At 43.8% G+C, this 26,071-nt stretch overlaps 1 protein-coding gene across 1 annotated transcript in view; it reads left to right on the top strand.

Moving 5' to 3' along the window:
• The first annotated feature begins 1,260 nt into the window (after positions 1-1,260).
• Positions 1,261-26,071, top strand: part of PDYN (prodynorphin) — a 44,878-nt gene continuing 20,067 nt past the window's right edge. Inside the window, exons 1-2 of the mRNA XM_073607364.1 lie at positions 1,261-1,433; positions 2,387-2,516. The gene's annotated coding sequence lies outside the window, so the exon portion shown is untranslated. The remainder of the gene's footprint in view (positions 1,434-2,386; positions 2,517-26,071) is intronic.

The raw sequence follows: 26,071 nt of genomic DNA, 5'->3' as shown, positions 1-26,071 counted from the left end.
TGATGGCACAGTGGCTGGGTTTGATGGGCACAGTGGCTCCGTTTGATGGCACAGTGGCTGCGTTTGGTGGCACAGTGGCGGCAATTGATGGGCACAGTGGCTGCGTTTGATGGCACAGTGACTGCGTTTGATGGCACAGTGGCAGCATTTGATGGTACAGTGGTGGCAATTGATGGCACAGTGGCTGTGTTTGATGGTACAGTGACGGCAATTGATGGGCACAGTGGCTGCATTTGATGGGCACAGTGGCTGCGTTTGATGGGCACAGTGGCTGCGTTTGATGGTACAGTGAGGCTGCAATTGACGGGGGTTTTTTTTCAGAATTTTTCAAAAAAATAATTTGGAGCACCAGCCGCCACTGCTTGCTGGGGAAGGGGGGGGGGTACTCAAAGGCAGCAGGAGCCAAGAGCACCAGCAGGGGACCCCAGAGGAGGAGGATTGGCACTGCTCTGTGTAAACCATTGCACAGAGCAGGTAAGTTAAACATGTTTGTTATCTAAAAAAAATAAAGATCCTTCACTTTAAGATGCAAAATATCATCACCAGAGTACCTGAGAATATATAGTTAGCCCATGGGTGGTCGGCATAATGACCACTCGGTGAAATATTGAACCACTGAGAATTATTCTAGGGACAGCATTGAGCCCATTGGCAGCACTCATAATTGCACACAGCTTGTAAAATCTCCATGCAATGGGTACAATCCTGCTGTCCTCTCGTTAAATGGAGGAAATTAAATTAGGTAACTAGAGACACATATGCCATTTTTGTCTGTTACCTGAGTAGCAACACACATAGTGGTAGGTTCTGGCATTTTGGAGGATGGGTAGATGTGTTCTTACCTGTCATCTGTCTTCAATCCATTGTTGACATCCACCCATGGGGGGGGGGGGGGGGGCTGAGGAAGGTGACAGGTTGTGATCTTTTGTTAAACTTCCACTTTGCAGTATATGGGAACATCTCTGCAAAGATGTTTGCAGACATCTCCTCCTTGCTTGGGTGCCTTCACCCCTGATTTTATTTTTGGATGATTTTATCTTGACTATAACTATTTCTATTTTGTGCACACACATCAGTAATTTCTCAGTTGATTTTGCATTATCATATCCCATGGACTGTCTGTTAAGAATGAACCGTGTTTTTTTTTTATAAGGTGAGAGTAACAGATGATGAGAAGCTGAGAGTTTGCAAGGCACGTGAAATGCAGGTTGTGCACTGATTCCTGAGGAGGGGGTCACCATCCAAGCCCCTCCCTATGCACCTCCCATCACATAAGTAGTTGTGGAGAGTCTGATGTGCAGATATCAGAGCCAGGAGGACCTGCGAGTGATTGTGAAGAGTTGGCATCGCTCTCTGAACTGCCTGAAACCCCCCCCAAAAAAAAGGAGTTGGGGTTCCTCATCTACACCTGGACAGCATCATCCGCCGAACAGGTAACTGCATGAAACTAGAAGGGTGACTTTTTACACATTTTACAGGTTCTCGAACACTTTAAATTTAGCCGGCACCCCAAAAGAGGTCTTGACAAAAATTGTTTGTGACCCCCCTAGATCTTTAGAACAGATATTATTTGAACAAGGGGGTCTTTTAAAACTGGTCCTAGAAAAACAATATATGTTTGCAGCTTAAAAGTGGACATCTCCTCTAAACACCCGTCCTGCAACAATTGTTTGTCCCCAAGTGTCTCTTCGATTTGGATGCACAGGCATTTAAAGGATCGTTCCTTTAGGCTGGATTCACACCTATGGCATTTTTTAGTGCTTTTTGCATTTTGCAGATTTGCACTACAGAATGTTTTCCATAGGAAACCATGTTAAATGGGCTGTAGTGCAAATCTGCAAAATGCACTAAAAATGCCATAGGTGTGAATCCAGCCTTATAGTGAGGAAAAGAGCAATTCTTGAACAGAGGTAGAAATTTCCTGGCATGTCTGAACTCTCTGGAGGGGACACAATAGAATTATGATGTATCTGAGTAATCCTTACAAATTAATGCTCTGATCAGTTGCAAAGGTGCTGAAAACCTTGTCATTTTTAAATATTATCTCTATTCAGTTACCCTAATTAAAATCAATTACAATTCAAAAGGGGGGGGAGGAAACAAGAGTGCGTGACACACCATCTCATACATTAGTGTCACATTGTGTCACCGCACAACAATAAACTTGCATCCGTATGCAGCGCACCCCCTTCAGCATCCAATTCCACAATTAGCAGTCCCATAATAACACTAAAGTTCAGCGTTTAATGTGCAGGTCTGTTGAACCTTGTAAATGATGTTACACAGTGCCTTTTCTGTGCATCGCAAAACACTTGCAAAGCAAGGAGCCACACAGCTCAGTTGTTCAAAGCTTCAGAACTAATTGTGTCTGCTTCTCTGTTTTAAGGATCGGACCATTCCAAACAAAAGGAAAGTGGATTTCCGCAACAAAAGGAGTGTCTGAGGACTGAAGATCCCTGGAGACGAGCTTAAAAAAAAAAAAAAGAAGGGGATCGCGCAAAATACCTATCGCAAAGGTAATCGGTTTTCAAACTCATTTAAGAAAGCAGTGTACAACATGAATGTGTTGCTAGTAGCAAATAATTAGCTAGACCTCTTTATCATGGGAAGAGTACCACTTCTGATTGGTCTAGTTATAATGAATCAGCCCCGAATTGTTCAATACGTTTTAGATGCTAAACTTTGTGGCTCCTGTAAGCTTATTTATTATTTTTTATTTTTTTATTTTTTATAGTTTGTCTGGTGTGTATGTGTGTATATATATATATATATATATATATATATATATATATATACATATAATGACCGTTGGGATGGTCTGATTGTATTGCACTTGGAGGATACTGACTTGCTGCTCACCACCTGTTTTTTGTGTGTGTGTGTGTGTGTATATGTATATGTATGATGTATGTGTATATATGTATATATATATATATATATATATATATATATATAATGTATTTATTTTTTGTAGCAAGTGGTTTCCACAAGGCTCATTTGCTGTCCCAGCACCCCCAACCTTCCTCTTTTCGTAGCTTGGGATTGGGACCGGCCATGGCGGATTTTCGTTTATATATTTTTGTCTAATGGCAGCCTGGTAGCTTGAAAATTAAAACACCTACCTAATGTTGACTTAAGCCCCGTACACACGGTCAAAAAATCTGAAGATAAATTTCGTCCGATGAACGATCTGCCGATTTTCTGATCGTTAGTATGCTGCTTTTGACAGCCGATTTATGAATTTTCGGCAGATAAAAACTGGATGTGCAGGCTTGAAAATTTTTGTCTGATGTGACAATGTCCGATTTTTCTTTTCATTAGTACGGTTTTCTGACAAACAAAAAAAATCTGAAGAGCAAGACTAGGCATGCTCAGAAATGAAAGAACACATACAAACCAATTCAACACATTACGTCACTTCTGACGTTGAATTCTGTCGTCAGAAAATTTTCTGATGGTGAGCACCCTCTTCACTTTTGATTTGAGACTAGCATCCAACAAAAAACTGATGGAAATTCGTCCAATAATTTGACCGTGTGTACAAGGCTAAAGACCCCATACACACTATTAGATTTTCTGCAGATTTTGTCTTCAGATTTACCAAAACCATGTAGTGCAAGGGCCTGCCTGATTGCACACAAATTGAAACTCTTAAGGTTTGACCTCATATTATATGGTTTTGGTAAATCTGAAGACAAAAATATGCAGAAAATCTAATAGCGTGTATGGGGTGTTAGGGAGAGATTTTCTAAAACTGGTGCACACAGAATCTGGTGCAGCTGTGCATAGTAACCAAGCAGCTTCCAGGTTTTATTGGCAAAGCTTACTTGAACAAGCTGAAGTTAGAAGCTGATTGGTTGCTATGCACAGCTCCACCAGATTCTGTATGCACCAGTTTTAATAAATGTCACCTTTGGTGTCTTAAAATATACATAAACCCCATCACTATTATCTCATGGAAGATTTAACATGGTAACATTATTTTCAAAAGATATTTTTAGTCTTGTTAACAGTGCAGCCATAGGTGTGCGCACTGGATGTGCCAGGTGTGCCTGGGAACACCCTAATCGCCCTGTGCTACGCAGATTCCCCCTACTGCTTGGCCGCAGAGAAAGGGACTGGGGAATCTCTGTCCTCAGTCCCTTTCTCTGTCTCAAAAGTAAGACATCAGGGGTCAGTTTAGACCCCTGATAATTTACCAAATCCCCCCTCCCCCATGGGGCTCCTAAAAAAAATTGTAAAAAACATTTTTTAAATAAATTATTGTACATAAAATATTGTAAACAATAATAGAACAATAACATTGTAAAAACGTAAAATAATAAAAATAAACTACTGACACCAATCTCTGCCCTACTGACACCGTCCCACCGTCCACAGTTTTACTGACACTGTCCATTCCCCTACTGCTATATATATGTGTGTGTGTGTGTGTGTGTGTGTGTGTGTGTGTGTGTGTGTGTATATATATATAAACACTGTGTATATACAGTTGTGCTCATAAGTTTACATACTCTGGCAGAATTTGTGATTTCTTGGCCATTTTTCAGAGACTATGAATGATAACACAAGAACTTTTCTTTCACTCATGGTTAGTGTTTGGCTGAAGCTATTTATTATCAGTCAACTGTGTTTACTCTTTTTAAATCATAATGACAACAGAAACTACCCAAATGACCCTGATCAAAAGTTTACATACCCCAGTCCTTAATACCATGTATTGCCCCCTTTAACATCAATGACAGCTTGAAGTCTTTTGTGGTATTTGTGGATGAGGCTCTTTATCTTCTCAGATGGTAAAGCTGCCCATTCCTCTTGGCAAAAAGCCTCCAGTTCCTGTAAATTCTTGGGCTGTCTTGCATGAACTGCACAATTGAGTTCTCCCCAGAGTGGCTCAATAATATTGAGGTCAGGAGACTGAGGTGGCCACTCCAGAACCTCCACTTTATTCTGCTGTAGCCAATGACAGGTCAACTTGGCCTTGTGTTTTGGATCAGTCATGTCTGAATGTCCAAGTACATCCCATGTGGAGCTTCCTGGCTGATGAATGCAGATGTTCCTCCAGTATTTTCTGATAACATACTGCATTCATCTTGCCAACAATTTTAAACAAATTTCCTGTGCCATTGTAGCTCACACATCCCCAAAACATCAGTGATCCACCTCCATGCCTTTCATCATAGACCTTGTTGACTCCTCTCCAAATGTAGCGTTTATGGTTGTAGTCAAAAAGCTCAATTTTGGTCTCATCACTCCAAATGACTTTGTGCCAGAAGGTTTAAGGCTTGTCTCTGTGCTGTTTGGCGTATTGTAAGTGGGATACTTTGTGGCATTTGCGTAGTAATGGCTTTCTTCTGGCGACTCGACCATGCAGCCCATCTTTCTTCAAGTGCCTCCTTATTGTGCATCTTGAAACAGCCACACCACATGTTTTCAGAGTCCTGTATTTCACCTGCACCTGAAGTTGTTTGTGGGTTTTTCTTTGCATCCCGAACAATTTTCCTGGCAGTTGAAATCGTAGTTGGTCTACCTGACCGTGGTTTGGTTTCAACAGAGCCCCTCATTTTCCACTTCTTGATTAGAGTTTGAACACTACTGATTGTCATTCTCAATTCCTTGGATATCTTTTTATATCCCTTTCCTGTTATATACAGTTCAACTACATTTTCCAGCAGATCTTTTGACAATTCTTTTGCTTTCCCCATGACTCAGAAAATCCACACACTAATTACAAGCAAACAGATCACAAGGGATTTCCAGCTACCATGGGCAACGGCCAGGAATGGTATATATATGGTTACATTGGTCCAAGCCAGACCATTGAAACTACTGGTATATCAAAATATACCATACCTGGAATTCTTTAAGTCTTGGCTGGTTTATACCTGCTCTAAGTTGGTGACTGACTAATTTGTGAAGTCAGAACCAAGATGGCAACTATGTAGCTTGCCCCTTTAAAAACGAAATCGACAATAGTAAGGTCCCTTGTTTTGATTGACCAGTAACAACTGAAATCTTACTCTGTGCAGTGAAAGGTGGTTGGTCATTAGAGTTCCTACACTATGCATATTGTTGTTGCCTTTTTGGGACACCTATTTGTAAGTCCATTCGAAACAAATATTTCAGTTATGATTTCAGAAAATTGGAGCGATTTACATAGTTAGTCAGTAAGGTTGAATAAAGACACCAGTCCATCCAGTTCAACCTGAGTGAGTGTGGGTGCGTGTCTACAATTCTCCTTATCCCTGTACATTGTATCTCATTAAGATGCTCATCTATTATATTATTATTTATTAAGGTACCCATATAGTGCGGTCAATTCACGCAGCACTCCACACATACATCACACACTCACATTGGTCCCTACCCTCAAGGAGCCCACAATCCAAGGTCCCCAACTCACATTCATATACTAGGGCCAATTTTGGACAGAAGCCAATTAACATACCAGCAAGTCTTTGGAGTGTCGGAGGAAACCGGAGTACCCGGAGGAAACCCACGCAGGCACAGGGAGAACACTCCAGGCAGGTAATGTCATGGTTGGGATTCGAACCAGCGACCCTTTTTACTGCTAGGTGAGAGTGCTACCCACTACACCACTGTGCCGCCCTAAACCCATTGAAGTCTTATTTGCGTGGGACATTCCAGCAAAAGGATCTCTTTGCCTTCTTATCCCATCTAGCGTAGGCTTTCTGGCCTCAAACAAAGAGCCCTTAAGAGTCAGTGAGCCCAAAGATGATATTTTAATTAAAGGTGGAGCTTAATGGTCAGAGCTCAACTCTGTCCACGAGGGGGTTTTGCATGTTCTAGCTCCTCCTGTTACACATCCTTAATTAAAAAAAAAATAAATATGAAATCCAGCAGGGGTGGTGGGACCAGTTCTTAATGGGCACAGCAAGTGTACAGACCCGGGGGAACTCAGCAAAGGGATGGTGGGAACCCCTCATAATGGGCACAGCAGGTGTACAGACCCGGGAACTCAGCACAGGGATGGTGGGAAACTGCCATTCTGCTCCTTGACAGTGAGGTGTGAGGTTGCTGGTTCCTTAGCTCCTGTGCTTCCAGAGACCAGGGGCTAGAGTTGCTTCTCTGCCCCAGGAGGGATGCTGGATCCTGGGGAGGACCCTGGTGGAGGCCCCCTGGATAGGCCTCAGCCTGTGGAAGACACTGGGCCTGGCACAAGGAGAGATGAGTCTGCCTTTAGATGGAGGATTATTAAAACGCTGAAGCTGATTGAGAAAGAAGAGGAGAAATTGGTAGCTTTGAAAGCTGGATTTAAGAAGAAAAAGCTGGTTTGTGCCAAAGTGTTCAGCAACAAGAGACCAGCTCTGAGGCCTGAGTTGAAGGACTTGGAACAAGCTGTGTGGAAGCAAAAAGAACTGGTGAGTTCTCTGAAGGAGAATAGTGGAGCATTTAAAGAGAAATATAGGAATGAGGAACGGTTTAGCCAAATGAGAAGAGGAGCCGCTTCCTGCATGGAAAGTGACCCAATCAGTGAGGAGATGCAGGTACCGACAGAGTCAGCAGAGAGTAAGAAAGTGGGCCCAGAGGATGAGCCCAGCTCTTCAACATCTCAGGCATCTGCTGAGCCCTCAATGGCGGAGGCCTCTGTCCCCCTACCTCTGCAGCAGCAATATGGAACATCTGAGCAGGAGGATGAGGGAGGTCCTGGAATGCTGGAGTTTATCACTGAGCTGGAATCCCCTTTGGGTGCAGCTTCCCCGGATGATGATGAGAAGATGGATACTGTTCCTAGCCCTGTGGAAGAGAGAGTTGTGGGGAGAGCAAGATCCACCATGAAGTCTGCAACAATTGGGGGAAGTCTCATCCCACCATCAGCCATAACATTGCAGAAGTAACAGCACAGCAAGCAGGTACAATGTGTGTGCAAGATGGTGTGAACATTAATGACAATGGGCTTGTTGAGGGTTGTAGTGCTTTTGGCAGTTAGCCCAGTCCAACATACAATACAATACAGCTGAAAACAAAGCTTCAGATTTAAAAGAAATTGGTCAGGGTGTTGGGAATAACTGTCAGCTTCAGTCTGCAGAGAGGAGCTCCAGAGACAATGCAGTGACTTTGCCTGGACCTGACACAGCGGCTGTTCCTGAGAATGGTGGAGGATATACTGGGAGCAGTAGTGCTACAACTCTCCAGGAGTCTGCAGTGAACAGGAACCCAGGAAAGAAGCTGAGTGTTCAGATCAAAGGGAGAGGGCGGGTCTCACCTCTGTTAATCCAAAGACTGCTATCCCAGCAGAATCAGACTCTCTGCCAGCTGGTTTGATTGTGTCTAAGGACAAGACTGCAATTACTGGTGCTGTAAGAAAAACCTATGCTGGTGTTGCTGCTACAGGATCTGGGAAGGGGGAGCAAGCAGGGAAGGAACATAAAAATGTTTTATCTTCCTCAATGTTTAAAAGTAGTAATGTTGTGCAGCTTAAATGGGAGGGTGGAGGACTTCCTCCGCATAGGAGGGCAGTGGTGAATAAAATTCTGCAGATGGGGTTTAGACCCACAGATATCTTGATCAGTCCAGCAGATTCTTATGAGTATGATTTGTCCTTTATCCGTCCGGAGTCTTTGGACATATTTTGGGAGAAATATGAGCACGTGTGTATGGGCCTGTCGGACTGGAGAGGACTCATCCCCAAGCTTGTATCACGCCAGCCACTCATTAAAATGGTGACAATTCTTGTCTGCAATGAGTCCATACCACAAGGGGATTTATATGTATGGTTGAGGAGGTATGGAGACATCCTGGGCCCCCTAAAGAAGATTTTGGATGATCTGGGAATATGGACGGCAGGGTGATCTGTGCAGTTAAAATTAAAAGTCCTTGACAATGTCCAGCATTTGCCATCCTCAGCTTTCCTGGGGAGGGACGGGCTGACCATTTTCTACCCAGGCCAGCCAAAGCTATGCAACAAGTGTGGAGATAAAGGGCATCCTGCATCCTCCTGTCCGGTGATAAAGTGCTCTCTGTGTCAGGGTTTAGGACATTTGGCAAAGGATTGTAACATTATAAGGTGCAATCTGTGCAATGCGACGGGACATCCTTACAGTCAGTGTCCTGAGGCAATGCACAATAAGCCTGAGCTCATGAGAGAGTTCTTCCCAGTCTGTGGTGGCCCAGTCTGTGCATGTGCCTAGTGTGCCCGTGTCTTCTTAGTCTGTGTGTTTGCCTAGTGTGCCAGTGTCTTCCCAGTCTGTATGTAAGGTATCAGTTATAGAGAATGTGTCCAATCCTTCTGTGTCTATGTCAGAGGCAGCAAGAGATACTGGGACAGGTGCGTCAAGTGTGGTGCCAGTCCCCCCCCCCCGACGCTGCAGGGTTTCTATTAAGGATCGTGGGGTGCAGAGAAGTGGGGAAAATGGAGAAGAGGCTGGCCTGGTGGTAGATAAGGGAAGGGAGAGTGGGGGAGAGGGTAGGAGTGGGGAAGCTGTTTATTCCGGTTTGTCCAAGGATGATATGGAGTAGTTGGAGGATAGAAGGAGGAAGGGCAAAAGAAGGAAAAAAAGGGGTTCAGTTACCTTAAATCCTAAGGTTTTGCCTTTTGGCAAATAAGTTTGGGGTCCTGTCAGATGATGACTATGAGTGGGGCTTGTTGAGTTCAGCATCCTCTATGGATGATGAGTGCCAGGGTGCAATGAAGCGCGCTTGTTCTCCAGGGAGAGAGAGTAGTCGGGCTAAGAGACGGCTGCCTCAACTACCCTAATGGCAATTTCCACTTTGTTAAAAGTGGCAACCATTAATGTTGCCAGCTTAAGATCAGTAAGTGCTCATCATATGGCCTTATTTTTGCTCATCGAGTTTGATGCTGAAATTTTGTTTTTTGCAAGAGACCCATCTGAGTAGTCTGGCTGATATACATCTGGTAAAGGAGTGGAGACGTGGTCCCTCATTTTGGTCTCTTGCGGCCGAGCCTTACATTGGTGTTGCGGTCCTTTTTTCTGGAAGGGTAACGTGCAGGCGTGTGATTGAGGTAGAGATTGGAAGATGCATGGTCTTGGACATCTCTGTGAGGGGACAGGACCTGTGCCTGATTAACATCTATGGTCCCCAGACGAAATGGGACAGGAAATGCCTTTTTACAAAGATTAAGCCTTTTCTTTTTACGGCCCAGCAGGTTATCTTTGGAGGTGATTTCAACACCATTACTAGGTCTAAAGACAGGAGAGGTTTCAGAGATAAGCTGTGCTATGACAGCCTTTTTCTCAATGCGATAGTTAGGGAAGCAGGTCTAGTAGATGTGCACATTAAGCGCTGCCCAGACAGCACGGGGTTCACTTTTCAGCGAGGTAGTAGTCAGAGTAGGATAGATAGTTTTTAAAGGGAGACTCTGCTTTTTCGGCACCTGTGTGTTAGGCAGTGGAGTTTTCTGACCACTGTATTCTATCTGTGACTCTGAATGCCTTAGATATGCCACCTAGGGGGAGGGGTATCTGGGGATTGAATTCGGCCCTCCTGGAAGACGAGAGAGTAAGACGATGCTTTTGAGAATTTTTTTCAAGCGCATGTAACGATCTTAGACTTTTGCAACAGTAAGTCAGAATGCTGGGAGCTTGTAAAACAGTGGATTGTTAGGCTTTTCGAGGCCATAGGAAGAAGGAAGCAGCAAGATAAGTATATCACTTACCAGCATTTGCGGAGGAAACTTGACCACCTTGTTTCGAATGGAGGAGATTCTGGGGCGATCTCTGAGGTGAAACTCCTCTTTAGGAGACATTAATATGACCGGCACGCCTCTTTGGTTCAGGAGAGGGATTACGGGAAATACCATTCGCCTGACCCTTACTAGAACTGTAAACGGAGCGTAGCAGTTAAGACGGTCAATGGCCTGAAGGACAGTACAGGCTCTCTGACCAAGTGTAGGTCAGGGATCCTGGAGGTTGTCAGGTCATACTATGCCGATCTCCTGGGAGGAAGGAACCTTGATCGGACATGTTGGGTTTTTTGGACTCTACACCAGGTCTGGAAAGTATTGTTTCTTTGATGAATTTGACAGATGAAATCACTGCAGATAAATATCCAGGCTATTGATAAACTGGACATCAAGAAAACACCAGGGCCAGATGGTTTGACAGCCGAATTTTATAAATGTTTTTTTTTTTTTGTTTACCACGGAATACATTTTTCAAATAAATGGTATTCAAAAGTTTTCCCTCTTATCATCACATCCTAGTGGCTCTTCTTCACTTTCATTGCTTTGAATCATCTTATTCCAAAGAGAACAAAAAAAGGGAATATCACAACAGTATTAGCCTATCTACTTGCTATTACTTCCTTCCTCGCTGACTCCCCTCCGCCCCCCTTCCCCCCCTCCCCGAGACCGTACCACCTCTCTCCCCTGTCTTCCCCTCTGCCCTCCCACTTTCTCGTCCTGACTACCCCAACCTCAGTTTCCTTTACTCTAGGTTGTCCACATCTCAACTGCTCTTGGGGATTTTAAAAATTTTTCCCATTCTCCCCGCTTTATCTCGTAGGCCTCCATTTTTGTCCCTTCACTAAACCTCAAGTACTCTAGGTCCTGTATCTCGTTTATTTTATTGAACCATTCCCTCATAGTCGGTCTTTCTTTCCTTTTCCATTTCTTAGGTATTAGGCTTTTAGCTGCGTCTATAAGATGCGGCAGGAGTGTTCTAAGATATGTTTTAGTAGGCATATCGCTTAGATGGAATAGAAATATCCCAGGATCTTTTGGTAAGTCAAACTTTGTGATCTCCTTGATATATCTTCCCACCTCGTCTCAAAAGATTCCTATTTCTGGGCACAGCCACCAAATATGTGCCATCGTCCCTATTTTAGCACATCCCCTCCAGCAGAGCTGTGATCTTTCCCTTTGGAGTTTGTGTACCCGATCCGGGGTCAGATACATTCTTGTCATGCACTTGAAGTTTAGTTCTAACATATTACTATTGACCGAAATGGCAGAAACTCTCTTCAACATCAAAGAGACTTCTGATTCTGATAGTGTTTTTTCTAGCTCCTTTTCCCATTTCCCTATAAAGGCCGAAATATCCGGCCTTCCTAATTCAACTAATATTTTATAGGTCCGGGAAAAACCACCTTTCTCGTCTGTGTCTATACATATTCTCTCTAGGGGAAGTAGGTTTCTCATTGATCTGATTGGCTGAGGTAGGGATTCTATGAAATGTTTTAATTGATTGTAGCGCCATGGGTTTATAATTATCTTATCCCTCCTATTCTTAAGCTCATGAAATGAGCATATTCTACCCTGGCATATTACATCTTTCAGTTGTATATTTTCTTCCAGTAACCATTTACCAAACCACTCCTCTTTCCCTGGTGGAAAGTAATCCACGTCTTTAAGTGACATTAAAAGTGAGTTGTACTCCCAGCATTCCCTTTTATGTAACCTGTCCCATATCTTTAGTGCATGTTTTGTGATTTCGCGAGTTTCAGTGCTGTAATTTCTCAATTTAGGTGGGCTCCATATCATTTTATACAATTTTGTGTCGCTAATTTTATTTTCAATTGCTACCCAGTGTTTTTCTTTATTTTTGACCCAGTCTACTACTCTCGCTAGTGCAATGGCTTCATAATATTTCCGTATATCCGGTGCACCCCATCCCCCTTTATTTTTAGTGATTGTTAATTGAGTGAATTTTAAACGAGGCGTTTTCCCTTTCCATATGAATCTTAGTAACACTGAGTGTAATTTTTTAAGGTATGTAGGTGGCAACGTGATTGGGAGCATTTGCATTTTATACGTTATTTTTGGTAATAGAACCATTTTAAAGATGTTTATTCTTCCCGCCCAGGACAATTGTCCCTGTTGTATTCTATTTAGTTCTGACCTTACTTCGTTCAAGAGCGGTATAAAATTCGCTTGGTATGTCAATTTTATAAATGTTTTAAGACTATCCTGGCTCCCTACCTTGCGGAGGTTTTTTAATGGCTGTTTGCAGTTCTCTCCCTCCCTCCATGAGGCAATCTGCAGTGATCCTTATGTCAAAGGGTAAAGATCCTTCAATGATTGGGAATTGGCGCCCCATTAGTCTTCTTAATGTCGATTGAAAGACACTAGCAAATATTTTTTTTCTGGCGATTATCACCAGTGGCAGGCAGTTTGTTATCCCACCACCAGCACTGCTCGGTTCAAGGTAGAAGCACTTTCAAAGCAATGTTAGCTGTCCAGGAGGCCTTGTAGGGCTGCTGGTTGGGGTAAATTTTTGCTGACATTGGATCAGGCTAAAGCCTTTGATCGGGTTAATCATGAGTACTTATGGCTTGGAGGGGGGGTTTTATTGATTGGCTCAAGATTTTGTACAAAGGGCAGCCCTTTGTGGTCGGCTCTGGTGTGAGTCAGGGGTGTCCATTGAGTCCTCTGCTATATGTGTTTGCAATAGATCCCTTCATTAGAAGGCTAGAGAGTGGACCATTGTGTGGGGTGCCTTTGGGCATCGCTTGTGAGCCTCCTTTGAAGGTTGTGGCCTATGCTGATGTTTTTGTCTTTGGGACTGGGGAGGCGCAGGAGGTGGTCTCAGTGATAAGGCAGTATACAGAGGCATCAGGTTCAAAAGTCAACCAGGACAAGCTTTCTGGATGGGCGTGGAAGGTAAGAGCTTTGTTCTCCCGGATGACTTCCCGGAGCCCCAACAAAAAATTAGAGTTCTAGGCATCTAATTTGGCCCAGGTGACTATGGTCATGCAAATTGGGTGAATGGGCTGGAGAATGCTGATGCCAAGGTGGCAAGCTGGAAAGGTTGGTGGCTTTCCTCGAGGGAAAAGGTTGATCTGATCAAGATTTACCATGATTCCTATTTATCTGTATGTTAGTTTTGTTTGCCTTTTGCCAGTTTCTCTCTATACCAGGGTCAATAGTTGTTTCTTCCAGCTTTTATGGGGGAACAAAATAAACCTTGTCAAAAGGAATGTGACTTACCTTCCTAGGCGGGAGGGTGGTCTAGGGATGATCAACCCTGTAGTCTTTTTCTCTCTGATGTTTGTGAAGTACAATACTGGTTACATGTTGGCAGAGAGACCGCCTGTGTGGGTTGGTATTCTTCAGTCCTGGTTTAGGCCCTTTCTGCGAGACTGGGAAAATGGTGGGCCAGTGAAAAGCCTGGGGGTCAAGCATTCTAAACTTCTGGCTTATGTTGCCCTGTGTTTGAAAATGGCAAGTAACAGCAGGAGAAGTCAGATCTCTTCCAAGGAAACTTCTTGAGAAGCGGATCATGAGCTCTGCTTTTTGCGAGCCACTGGCCTTAAGGGATTGCCCAAGCCTGGTTTTGGGGGTGGGTTTGCGATTGATTAATTTGGAGAGAATCCCAATGAAGTTTAGGGATCAGGCTTGGCTTGCCTTTCATGGAAAACTATATGTGAAGGGCAACTTGAAGTTTCTTTCCATGAGTGATCGGGGTTGCCCAAGAGTGGAGTGTGGAGGAGTGGTGAAGTCCATGGATCACTTTCTACTTCAGTGCCCTTTTATTATAGAGGTGCACAAGAGGGTGGGGATGGCTCTGAGTATACCCTTCCTCCCTCATATGAGTTATGCAGCGTGGGTGTATGGGGCATTCCAGACTCGTCGGGATTATGATTTGGAAACCCTTTTTTTTTAGTTAGTCTAGTAGTCCGCTATTTCACGTGGAGTGCATGGTGTCAGGTATCATTACGGAGTAAAAGCCTCCCTATTGAAGTGGTGATGCAGGACATTCTGGGTGAGGTTGGGAAGATTCAGGGTTTTGAGAAAGACAGCTGGCGGCAGGAGGCCTGGGTAAGGGCGTGGAGGAATATCAGGACTCTGTAGCTGCTGCCTGTTGATCTCGGGGTGTGCAGCTTTTCTTTGTATTCTTGTTTCACTCCCCTAGATATTCAGATCAAATATATTTTTGATAAAAGGCTACATGCATGGTAACGGTGATGTTCCTTAGTCTGGCTCTCTCGTAGGGATTATGTTGTGCGCATTTTGGTTTGCACCATTTTATTATGTTCTTGTTTTTTTGTTTTGTATAGTCATATTCAATTATTTAGTAAATATGTTTTATTTATTTATTATGGGTTTATTGTATATAAGTTGTTGTTTGTAAGATTTTTCAATAAACAAAATTAACCCCTCATAATGGGTACAGCAGGTGTACAGACCCATGGACTCAGCACAGGGATGGTGAGAACTCCTCATAAAGGGCACAGCAGGTTTACAGACCCAGGAACTCAAAAAAGGGATGGTGGGAACCCCTCATAATTGGCACACCAGGTGTACAGACCCGAGAACTCAGTAAAGGGATGGTGGGAACCCCTCATAATTGGCACATCTGGTGTACAGACCCGAGAACTCCGCAAAGGGATGGTGGGAACCCCTCATAATGGTCACAGCAGGTGTATAGACCCAGGAACTCAGCACAGGGATGGAGGGAACCCCTCATAATGGGCACAGCAGGGGTACAGACCTGGGAACTCAGCGGGTGTGCAGATGCAGTAACTCAGCAAAGGGATGGTGGGAGCCCCTCATAATGGGCACAGTGGGTGTGTACAGACTCAGGAACTCAGCACAGGGATGGTGGGAACCCCTCATAATGGGTACAGCAGGCGTACAGACCTAAGAACTCAGCAAAGGGATGATGGAAATACTTCCTAATGGGCACAGCAGGTGTACAGAACCATTAACTCTGGACAGGGATGGTGGGAAACTTTCATAATGGGCACAGCAGGTGTGCAGACCCGGGAACTCAGAAAAGGGATGGTGGGAAACCCTCATAATTGGCACACCAGGTGTACAGACCCGGGAACTCAGTAAAGGGATGGTGGGAACCCCTCATAATGGGCACAGTAGGTGTGTACAGACTCAGGAACTCAGCACAGGGATGGTGGGAACCCCTCATAATGGGTACAGCAGGCATACAGACCTAAGAACTCAGCAAAGGGATGATGGAAATACTTCCCAATGGGCACAGCAGGTGTACAGAACCATTAACTCTGGACAGGGATGGTGGGAAACTTTCATAATGGGCACAGCAGGTGTGCAGATCCGGGAACTCAGCACAGGGATGGTGGGGATCCCTCATAGTGGGTACAGCATGTGTGCAGACCCGGGAACTCAGAATAGAGATCTCATTGAAAGATAGAAGGATTTGTCTGGGGATTTAACTCTCCAGTGTCTATGAAAGATTAAAATATCCTTTTTCTGTGGACTGGCACTTTAATGCGCCTTTGCATTAAGTGTTTTACTAATGTTCTAGCTTACTAACATTTTATGGATTACAGGTATATTGTATCAATCTATTCATAAAAATAGATAATTCTGCAACATGGCATTGCAGAAAGTCAGTGCAGCTGTTCGCAACATGAGCGCACATCACAACACAATATCACAACACTCAGGACAGGATAACCACTGAGCAATGTTCTAAAATTTTTGAGCTAAACCTCAATCATTGGAAAAGGGCAATCTGTTCTTTACATGTAAAATTGTTTCATTCTCACTGATTACTTGAATCCGTGATAATCATGGGCAGCTGTGTCCTTTGCGTACAAGATTCTGATACTGCATGTCATGTCTCTATAGAAACTATTTTTTTGGGGTCAAAGTGTTTGCTAAAGCACAATTCCAGTGTGTGTGTGTGTATATACAGTATCTCACAAAAGTGAGTACACCCCTCACGTTTTTGTAAATATTTTATTCTATCTTTTCATGTGACAACACTGAAGAAATGACACTTTGCTACAATGTAAAGTAGTGAGTGTACAGCTTTTAAAAAAGTGTAAATTTGCTGTCCCCTCAAAATAACTCAACACACAGCCATTAATGTCTAAACCGCTGGCAACAAAAGTGAGTTTTTGTAGGCATTTTCCCTCCCTCGTGTCATGTGACTCGTTAGTGTTACAAGGTCTCAGGTGTGAATGAGGAGCAGGTTTGATGTTATCGCTCTCACTCTCTCTTACTGGTCACTGGAAGTTCAACATGGCACCTCAATGCAAAGAACTCTCTGAGGATCTGAAAAAAAAGAATTGTTGCTCTGCATAAAGATGGCCTAGGCTATAAGAAGATTGCCAAGACCCTGAAACTAAACTGCAGCACGGTGGCCAAGACCATACAGCGGTTTAACAGGACAGGTTCCACTCAGAACAGGCCTCGTCATGGTCGACCAAAGTAGTTGAGTGCACGTGCTCAGCGTCATATCCAGAGGTTGTCTTTGGGAAATAGACGTATGAGTGCTGCCAGCATTGCTGCAGAGGTTGAAGGGGTGGGGGGTCAGCCTGTCAGTGCTCAGACCATACACCGCACACTGCATCAAATTGGTCTGCATGGCTGTTGTCCCAGAAGGAAGCCTCTTCTAAAGATGATGCATAAGAAAGCCCACAAACAGTTTGCTGAAGACAAGCAGACTAAGGACATGGATTACTGGAACCATGTCCTGTGGTCTGACGAGACCAAGATAAACTTATCTGGTTCAGATGGTGTCAAGCGTGTGTGGCGGCAACCAGGTGAGGAGTACAAAGACAAGTGTGTCTTGCCTACAGTCAAGCATGGTGGTGGGAATGTCATGGTCTGGGGCTGCATGAGTGCTGCCAGCACTGGGGAGCTACAGTTCACCATGAATGCCAACATGTACTGTGACATACTGAAGCAGATTATGATCCCCTCCCTTCGGAGACTGGGCTGCAGGGCAGTATTCCAACATAACTACCCCAAACACACCTCCAAGATGACCACTGCCTTGCTAAAGAAGCTGAGGGTAAAGTTGATGGACTGGCCAAGCATGTCTCCAGAACTAAACCCTATTGAGCATCTGTGGGACATCCTCAAATGGAAGGTGGAGGAGCGCAAGGTCTCTAACATCTACCAGCTCCGTGATGTCATCATGGAGGAGTGGAAGAGGACTCCAGTGACAACCTGTGAAGCTCTGGTGAACTCCATGCCCAAGAGGGTTAAGGCAGTGCTGGAAAATAATGGTGGCCACTCAAAATATTGACACTTTGGGCCCAATTTGGACATTTTCACTTAGGGGTGTACTCACTTTTGTTGCCAGCGGTTTAGACAAAAATGGCTGTGTGTTAAGTTATTTTGAGGGGACAGCAAATTTACACTGTTATACAAGCTGTACACTCACTACTTTACATTGTAGCAAAGCCTTTACATGCACATGAACTTTAATGGCATGAAGGATGAGTGAGTTTATATATATATATATATATATATACATACATTTCTTGATTTCTACTGTAATGTCTGTATATGTGCTGGTGACAACTCTCCTGGAGTCTCTTTCCATTCCTCCACCAATTTAGTGTGCACATTTATCTCCTCCTGGTCAAAAACTCCCAGGAGACATCTTAATGGGGAGCATATATTCGGAAGGGCAAAATGCTCAGAGATTAACTCAGTCACCCTGGGCCACAGAGGTCGTATTTTAGGGCAATCCCATATCATATGTATAAAAGTACCCTCTGCTCCCTTGCACTGGTGGCACTCTGCAGAGTCTTTCCTGTGCATTTGAGGTGATTTATTCTTACCTTTGCACACTGGTACTGACCAGTATTCCAGCTTTCCTCTTCTCCCTTATGCCGCGTAGACGTAGCGGACTTGCCAACGGACTAAACTCCGTCAGCATTTCCGACGGAAAAATTTAGAACATGTTCTATATCTGAGTCCCTCGGAAATGCCGACAGAAAAAGTCAGACGGGGCATACACACGGTCGGAATGTCTGACCAAAAGCTCCCGTCGGACTTTTTCTGTCGGGAAGTCTGGTCGTGTGTACGTGGCATAACTCAGCTAAAGAGACCCCTGTGCTGATGGAAAAGGGCAAACAAGGATGCAGGAGCCTGACATCCTCCTTATTAACCAATTACATCATCAGTTGTTAGGATGCCAGTAGCCAGCCTTTACAGTGCCCAAGGTTGTAATGCTGCACAATAAAAAAAAAACTGGGGTTTGTGTTACAAAAAAAATGCAGACTTGATCCACTTGCTGACTTGTTGACTGTTTTTACGTAATTTGGGACTATTTGTAGGCATTTTGCCAAGGGATCTCTGGAGAACCCAGAAGGCACCCCAGGCTGCCTGGGCACGCTGGTTTAAAAAAAGACTGCTCTAGTAGCTATAAATCACTGTAGTAGACACTTCTGCTCCATTGGCCTTCACTAGATTCTGGGTTCTCTGCTGAGCAACTGCATTGTGAATACAGGAAGGTTAGTCGCTGGGCAGGGACGCCATTCAGAGAATGCTTTGCATTTCCTTGATGAATGCAAAGCATTCTCTGATAGGACAAGGTGGAGAGGCGGGGCAGTGATATAATGATGTCTACCTCATCCAATTAGTGGAAATTCCTGCGTGAATCGCCCTCATTGTACATCAGGCGCGTACACGGTGATCTGTGCCCATTCGCTAGCGGGGGAGCCAAACAGCGGTACAGTGATCTGCCAGTGTAAACAAAGCAGATCCCCGTTCTGTCAGGGCAGTAGAGTGATATTGTCTGTTCCTAGTGATTAGGAACAGCGATCTCTCGCTACTCCCTGTCAGTCCACTCCCCCCCACAGTTAGAAGGCACCTCCCTAGGGAACATTTAACCCTTGGATCGCCCCTGGTATTAACCCCTTCCCTGCCAGTGTCATTTATACAGTAATCAGTGTAATCGCTGTATAAATGTCACTGGACCCAAAAAAAGTGTCAAGTGTCCGATCAGCCCGCTGCAATGTCGCAGTCCCGCTAAAAATCGCAGATCACCGCCATTACTAGTAAAAAAAAAATAATAATAAAAATGCCAAAAATCTAAAACCCTATTTTGTAGACACTATAACTTTTGTGCAAACCAATCAATATACGCTAATTGGGATTTTTTTAACCAAAAATATGTAGAATACATTTTGGCCTAAACTGTGGAAGAAATGTTTTTTTTTTTAATTTTGGTATATTTATTATAGCAAAAAGTAAAAAATATAGTTTTTTTTTTCCAAAATTGACACTCGTTTATTTATAGCGCAAAAAATAAAAACTGCAGAGGTGATCAAATACCACCAAAAGAAAGCTCTATTTGTAGGAAAATAAGGAAATCAATTTTGTTTTGGGTACAGTGTTGCACGATTGTCAGTTAAAGTGACGCAGTGCCGAATCGCAAAAAATAGCCTGGTCAGGAAGTGAGTAAATATTTCTGGGGCTGAAGTGGTTAAATTATTATTATTATTATACAGGATTTATATAGCGCCAACAGTTTACGCATTGCTTTACAATATAAAAGGGAGACAATACAGTTATAATACAATAAAATACAGGAGGATTAAGAGGGTCCTGCTCAGAAGAGCTTACAATCTAATAGGGTGGGCAGGTGGTACAAAAGGTTGTAACTGTGGGGAATGAGCTGGTGGAAGTGGTAGGAGATTAGTTAGAGATGTGATAGGCTTTCCTGAAGAGATGAGTTTTCAGGGATCGCCTCAAGGTAGCAAGAGTAGGGGATAGACGGACAGCTGGAGGTAGCGAGTTCCAGAGGATGGGAGAGGCTCTAGAAAAATCCTGGAGATGAGCATGGGAGGAGGAGACGAGAGAGCTTGAGAGTAGGAGGTCTTGAGAAGAGCGGAGAGGACGATTTGGGTTATATTTGGAGACAAGATTGGTGATGTAGCTCGGGGCAGAGTTGTGAATGGCTTTGTATTTTGTGGTTAATATTTTGAATTTAATTTGCTGGGTGATTGGGAGCCAGTGTAGGGACTGGAGGAGAAATTGGTATTATTGCACAGTTTCACTTTTAAAAGCCCCATATGGGGCCCCCCTTTAACTATACTTTGAGCAGGCCTGACACTTTAGCTGGATTGAGTTTCAGGGGTCAGAGGTCACCTAAAACCTGACAGTATGTGCCCCGTTAGCTGACCTCATACATCCAATGTCCAGTGTTTGAGGTTGAACATGTAACAGACTAGCACAATGTCAATTGTCAGGCTCATAAAAAGAGAAACAAGGGACCAAACACCAATCTGTCCCAAGAGCGTTTGCACGTTTAATTCATATAAATCTGTAGATTGAGATTCTTGCAAAAGCCCAATCGGGACTGGTTCTCTTTTAAAGCAAGGCAGTTGAGGAGATCCATTTATTTGTGTAAAAGTAGCCCTAGCATCTGCAGAAACAGAAACTGTATGTTGCACCACCCAGCAGTCTCAGAAGATAAGTGCATGCAGTTGTTTTTTTTTTTGTTTTTTTTTTTTTGTTGCTCACTTGACAGTTGAAATGAAAAAAAGAAATATATATGTATGAAAAAATATACTGGAAATGAGGCTTATATTTAAATTAATTGTATTGGCACATATGACTCATCAGATTTGATTTTTTTTAAGCGCTACAAACCGACTCCTCACCCCACCGATCCCTTGTAATGACGTTTATGGCACCGTGTCTGAGAGGACAGGGAGATGCAAGTTATTAACTTCATTTAAAGCAATTTTTCACCCCATTACAATTCCCAGGAGGGAAAGACTTAATGACCTGAATCTTCAATCAGTCACATAAAACATGAATAATGAGCTAACGGAATAAAAAAAAAAAAAGATAAATACAAGGCAGAAACAATACGAGAATTGAGTCCATGATGAACAAAGAGGCAGAGTTCCGGACAGACGCCAAAACGTAACTGTGGAGGAAAGAATAAGAGATAATAGGGTTTCTGTTGGTGTAAAGCTATCTCTTATATCTTATCAGCCAGAAACAGATGACCTTTATGCTACGGACGCTTCGGATCTTCGGATTTTATGGTCTGTAGATTTTAAAATGGTGCTGGGCCTTTATGGTGGCCAGATGTCTCACCGAGAACAACACATATTGTGATAGCTGCCATTCTCAAACCTGTCATAAAAGCCGCCAGCATCTAATGTTCTCACCAAGAAACAGGAGCTCCATGGGCTTGATTCCACTTTCCAGGGAAGTGAAGGGAAGCATATTTGACATCTTACATCAGGTATTCTCAACCAGGGTTCTGTGGAACTCTGGGGTTCCTCCAGAGGTTGCTAGGGTTTCCTTGAGCTGTGGCTAATTTACTTCCCATGTAATGAAACCTTCATGGTTCAAGGGCCAACAACACTTGGTATAGCCAGGAGCATGACACTAATGTTGGTTTTAGCTGTATGGAAGGGTGGCATTCTTGACCAGCATTTGAAGACAGGTACCTACCATTGGGGTGTATACTGCCTCATGTTTCTGCTTTGCACTGTGTTGTATTAGGTCTTTGTTAGCGAGTTTTTGTGTAATAGGCTGCCCAGGGAGTTAGGGGTTAAGCCTTCTCAATTCTAGGTGTTCATAGCTCTGCCCCCTTGTGGAGGGCTATAAATATAAGAGGTCTCGCCTTCCACATGGGAACGGGGAGGAAGGAATGTTGCCCTATGTGAAGCTGTACTGAGCACGTGGCCTCCCTTTTGGGGTACCCAGTCGGGGTACCGGATGTCGGATATAGACTCTTATGAAAGGACTTTTCTTACCTTGAAGGTATGACTTGAGCAGCCTGAGATAGGATGAATTATGACTGTGTATGGGGAATCTGTGAGAGAGTGTGTCATATCAATTCTGTAATTTGCAAGAAGTAAAAGTTCTCAAATTTACACATGCCTGGCCTGAAGTTCCTAAAACTTGTGCATGTAGGAGCCTATCAAAAGAACAGGGCTTGTACTAAAAGTGGGTGAAGAGGGGGTGCAAGAGGGGTCACCATGAAAGGGTTAATAATGATATAGAGTTGGCGGGAGAGTCAGCCCAGTGTTGTTGTCTGGTGAACAATGGTATAGCAGCCAGCCAAAGGAGTTAATGCCTTTTCATTGGAGATGGTAACCCTGGTAGCGAGGAGTTGGTGAGCCTGACCACCTCCCTAGTGTCCATTACCCTACACTTGAGGTGCAGGAGGAAGCTCCTCTTGTTGAAAGATCACATAATCGGCCTCTAGGCGAGCACTGCGTAGTGTGATCATTGTACAGTCATCTACACATGCTTGCAAGTCCCCTACTGTATGCTTGGATCCCCAATCCTGAATACCCAATACCCAGAGACGCCACCACTCCAGCTTTAACTTAGAAGTGAATGGAAATCACAACAGGAAGTGAATGGAAATCTCTCCAAAGTGAGGAAAATGCCAGAAATTCCTGTCACTGGAACAGCTATCCCCATTTGAACAGTACTCCTTTTATTCCTGCATTAGAGTGTGCACCCTAAAGCTTAAACACACGTGTGTGTGTCTACATATATATATATATATATATATGACCCTGGAACATTGATCTTCCTGCCAGCACAGTGAAAGAAGTGCGTAAACACTTTTCTCTTATGGCAGAGCCGGTAAGAAGGGAGATCTTTTCCATCTTCCTGCCACGACGCAGAGCGATAATGCTAATGCGAATGGGGTGATAGGGCGTGTGCCTAGGCACATCCGGGAACACCCTGTGCACACGCCTATGATTCCTGTTCTGGTGACAACTCTAAATGTTGAGTTTTCCTGCACAAACAACCCTGATGACAATGGTCACCATCACAGATAGTGAGTGAATCTCCCTAACAGGGACACAGATACTGTAGCGATAAAAACAAAATCTGGGTTAAAACCCATTACCACTCAAGTTTACATACACGTTTTAATATAGTTTCCTTATGTAGTAATATTTTGTTTATGCCCTAGGACTGTATATACTATTAGAGCTCAACTGTATGTGTTCATTGGTTTTCCAGTAAGAAGCTTTTTCAGCACCCAGGAGCACTTAGGCCTGGTTCACACAGGGCATTTTACAGCATATGCCTGTGTGTTTAGTTGTTAACCTGCACAGGGATACATAGTTGTCCCATGCATCCCTATGCAAGCAGTCCCATTGATGTCAATTGGGAAGCAGCGGCTGCACGGACTCAGATGCTGCTCCCAATCAGGCACCTGCATGGATACCCTCCATACGCGTACACTTAGTACGCCCTGTGTGAACGAGGCCTTATTGTCACTGTTTTGTAAATCTGATGCACCTGTGGTGTCATCAGTTTGCCCAGGATTAGCCTAAGTTAGGATGGCCATGAATGTGTGAAACCTGTCCCCCTTATATGTTGAATCAGTGAAATACTCAGACAAGAGTTATGCTGTTCAAGGCTACCAAAGGGGCATCAATGAATGTCATCAAGTGCTCTTTATTGCACATATCGACAACCTTAGACATCATGGTCTATTTGCATTATTATGTAGGTGCTGTCATCGCCTTATCTCCTGATGCAGATTTAGGTCTATAATGATCAGGGTTTTTTTTTTACTGGGCAATAAAAGGCCAGAGCCAAAGACTAGACAGCCAAGGTCGTATCCCTACGATGACCCTGACCTGACAAGGCTTTCCTTTATTTTTCCATGCAATTTCTTTTTCACAAAAAAAGGGCTATAAAGCCATAGAAAACGTTGCAGAAGATAATTATAGGAAATGGTCTGTCAGGATAAATTACCTGATCATCATTTCCAGTTGACCATTTTTCCTCCTCTTGCAGTAAATGGTTCATTTGCTGGATAAAACGTAATTAAGGAGTAGATAACTCATTAATTTTAAGCCTAACTCTATATTTTTTTTATTTTCTTACTATAAAATATTAAAGGGAAACCTAACTCCTTACAGTAAAATTTTCTTGTTTTGTTTACCCCACCCCCTTACAAAAAATGTGTGTATATATATATATATATATATATATAAAACCTTTTTTGTATTTTTTCCTGCTGCCTAGGCTTGACTCCCTTCCTCCTGGGATTGCTAAAGCACAGCTATTCCAGAAGGCAGTGCGCTGTTCAGATTTTCTGCAGATGCATAGAAATGCTGCATGTAGGCAGCCCCATTTGGGAAAGGTATGGTTAAATATGTTTTCAAGTTTTCTTTTTGGCGGGCTTTGCTGGGTCCGACCCACTGATTCTGTGCATTTTTAAAAGGAAGAGGGGGTTCGCGCCCTGGGGCTTGGAGTTAGAGAGATGTACTGTTCATCGCCATTGCTGGGGTCTGGATGGCCAATGACATGCCGGGATCAGAGTTCCCACTATTAGGGGAGATTGCTGGGACTTGTACTTCTCCCTTAAGAAACCTTCTATGGACTCTACCAAGTATGGACTTTCATCCTATGCAGGTACAGCCACACAAGCCTGAGTTAGGAACTAGGAATGTTAGGAAAAGACTGCACTTAATATTGGACTGTTGCGTGCGTATGTCATCATGCTAAATAATTCTTCATGAAAACTTTTAAAACTTTGCCTGGTCTGAAGTTAATAAAATGCAGGGAACCGGCACATATAGTCTACAGCTCTGGTCAGTAAACGCATTGGGGTATGAAGATATACAAGAGTTAATACAATGTGAAGACACAAGTGGTAACAAAGGCTTCTTTTGCAGCCTGTCATAAGCGTGTACATGTGACAGATGGGATAGCTTCTTACAGCAAGAGAGATGTCAGCACTCCTGCAACGATCCATCTCCCATAGCAACAGGAGTAGATCAGCACCACCGAAGTACCCAGCCTGTACATAGGTATGGAAGAGGAAGAGTTAAGTGAAGTGCATGCATGGAGTCAACACTAGGTGCACGGCGGGGATCCATACCGTTACTGGGCATGAGGCAGCATTGATATGCTGGACAGGTGGAGAGGCAAAGGGCTCTGCATGTCCCTCCTAAATGCACAGGTATGAATGGAGGAGAAGATTTGGATGCCGCACACCGGATGTAGTCAAAAAACTTCACTTTATTGAAAAAATGGGATCATCAAAATAACAAGATTGTCATGCAGAAAGTACAGGTAAGCTGACGCGTTTCGCAATCAGGACTGAGTGCTTACTCATAGCTTCTCCTCCATTCAAGCCTGCTTTGCCTAGCATTCAGCCAGCACCTGGAGCTCTTCTGCTCTGAAACTTCTACTTACATCTGGGTCAGTGTCAGCCTGAGCGGTGGAAACACTTTCTTTAAATGCACAGGTAACCGTGGTGATGTACTTTACATCAAGAGAGTTTATTAGAGGTCAATCGGTTATTCCAGTAAAGGTACCCTCTGTGTTAGACAGTGACCCTGTCCAAAGTGCCCTAAAGAACCCACCCAGGGTAGGCCTCTCAATATGACCCTTGCCTGGCCTCCAACGAGGAGGGAAACATGG

This window comes from Aquarana catesbeiana, linkage group LG12, assembly GCF_042186555.1.
Source record: "Aquarana catesbeiana isolate 2022-GZ linkage group LG12, ASM4218655v1, whole genome shotgun sequence".
Taxonomy (NCBI): Eukaryota; Metazoa; Chordata; class Amphibia; order Anura; family Ranidae; genus Aquarana; species Aquarana catesbeiana.
The sequence above is the reverse complement of the archived record's forward strand: the minus strand, read 5'-3'. Positions and strand labels throughout refer to the sequence as shown.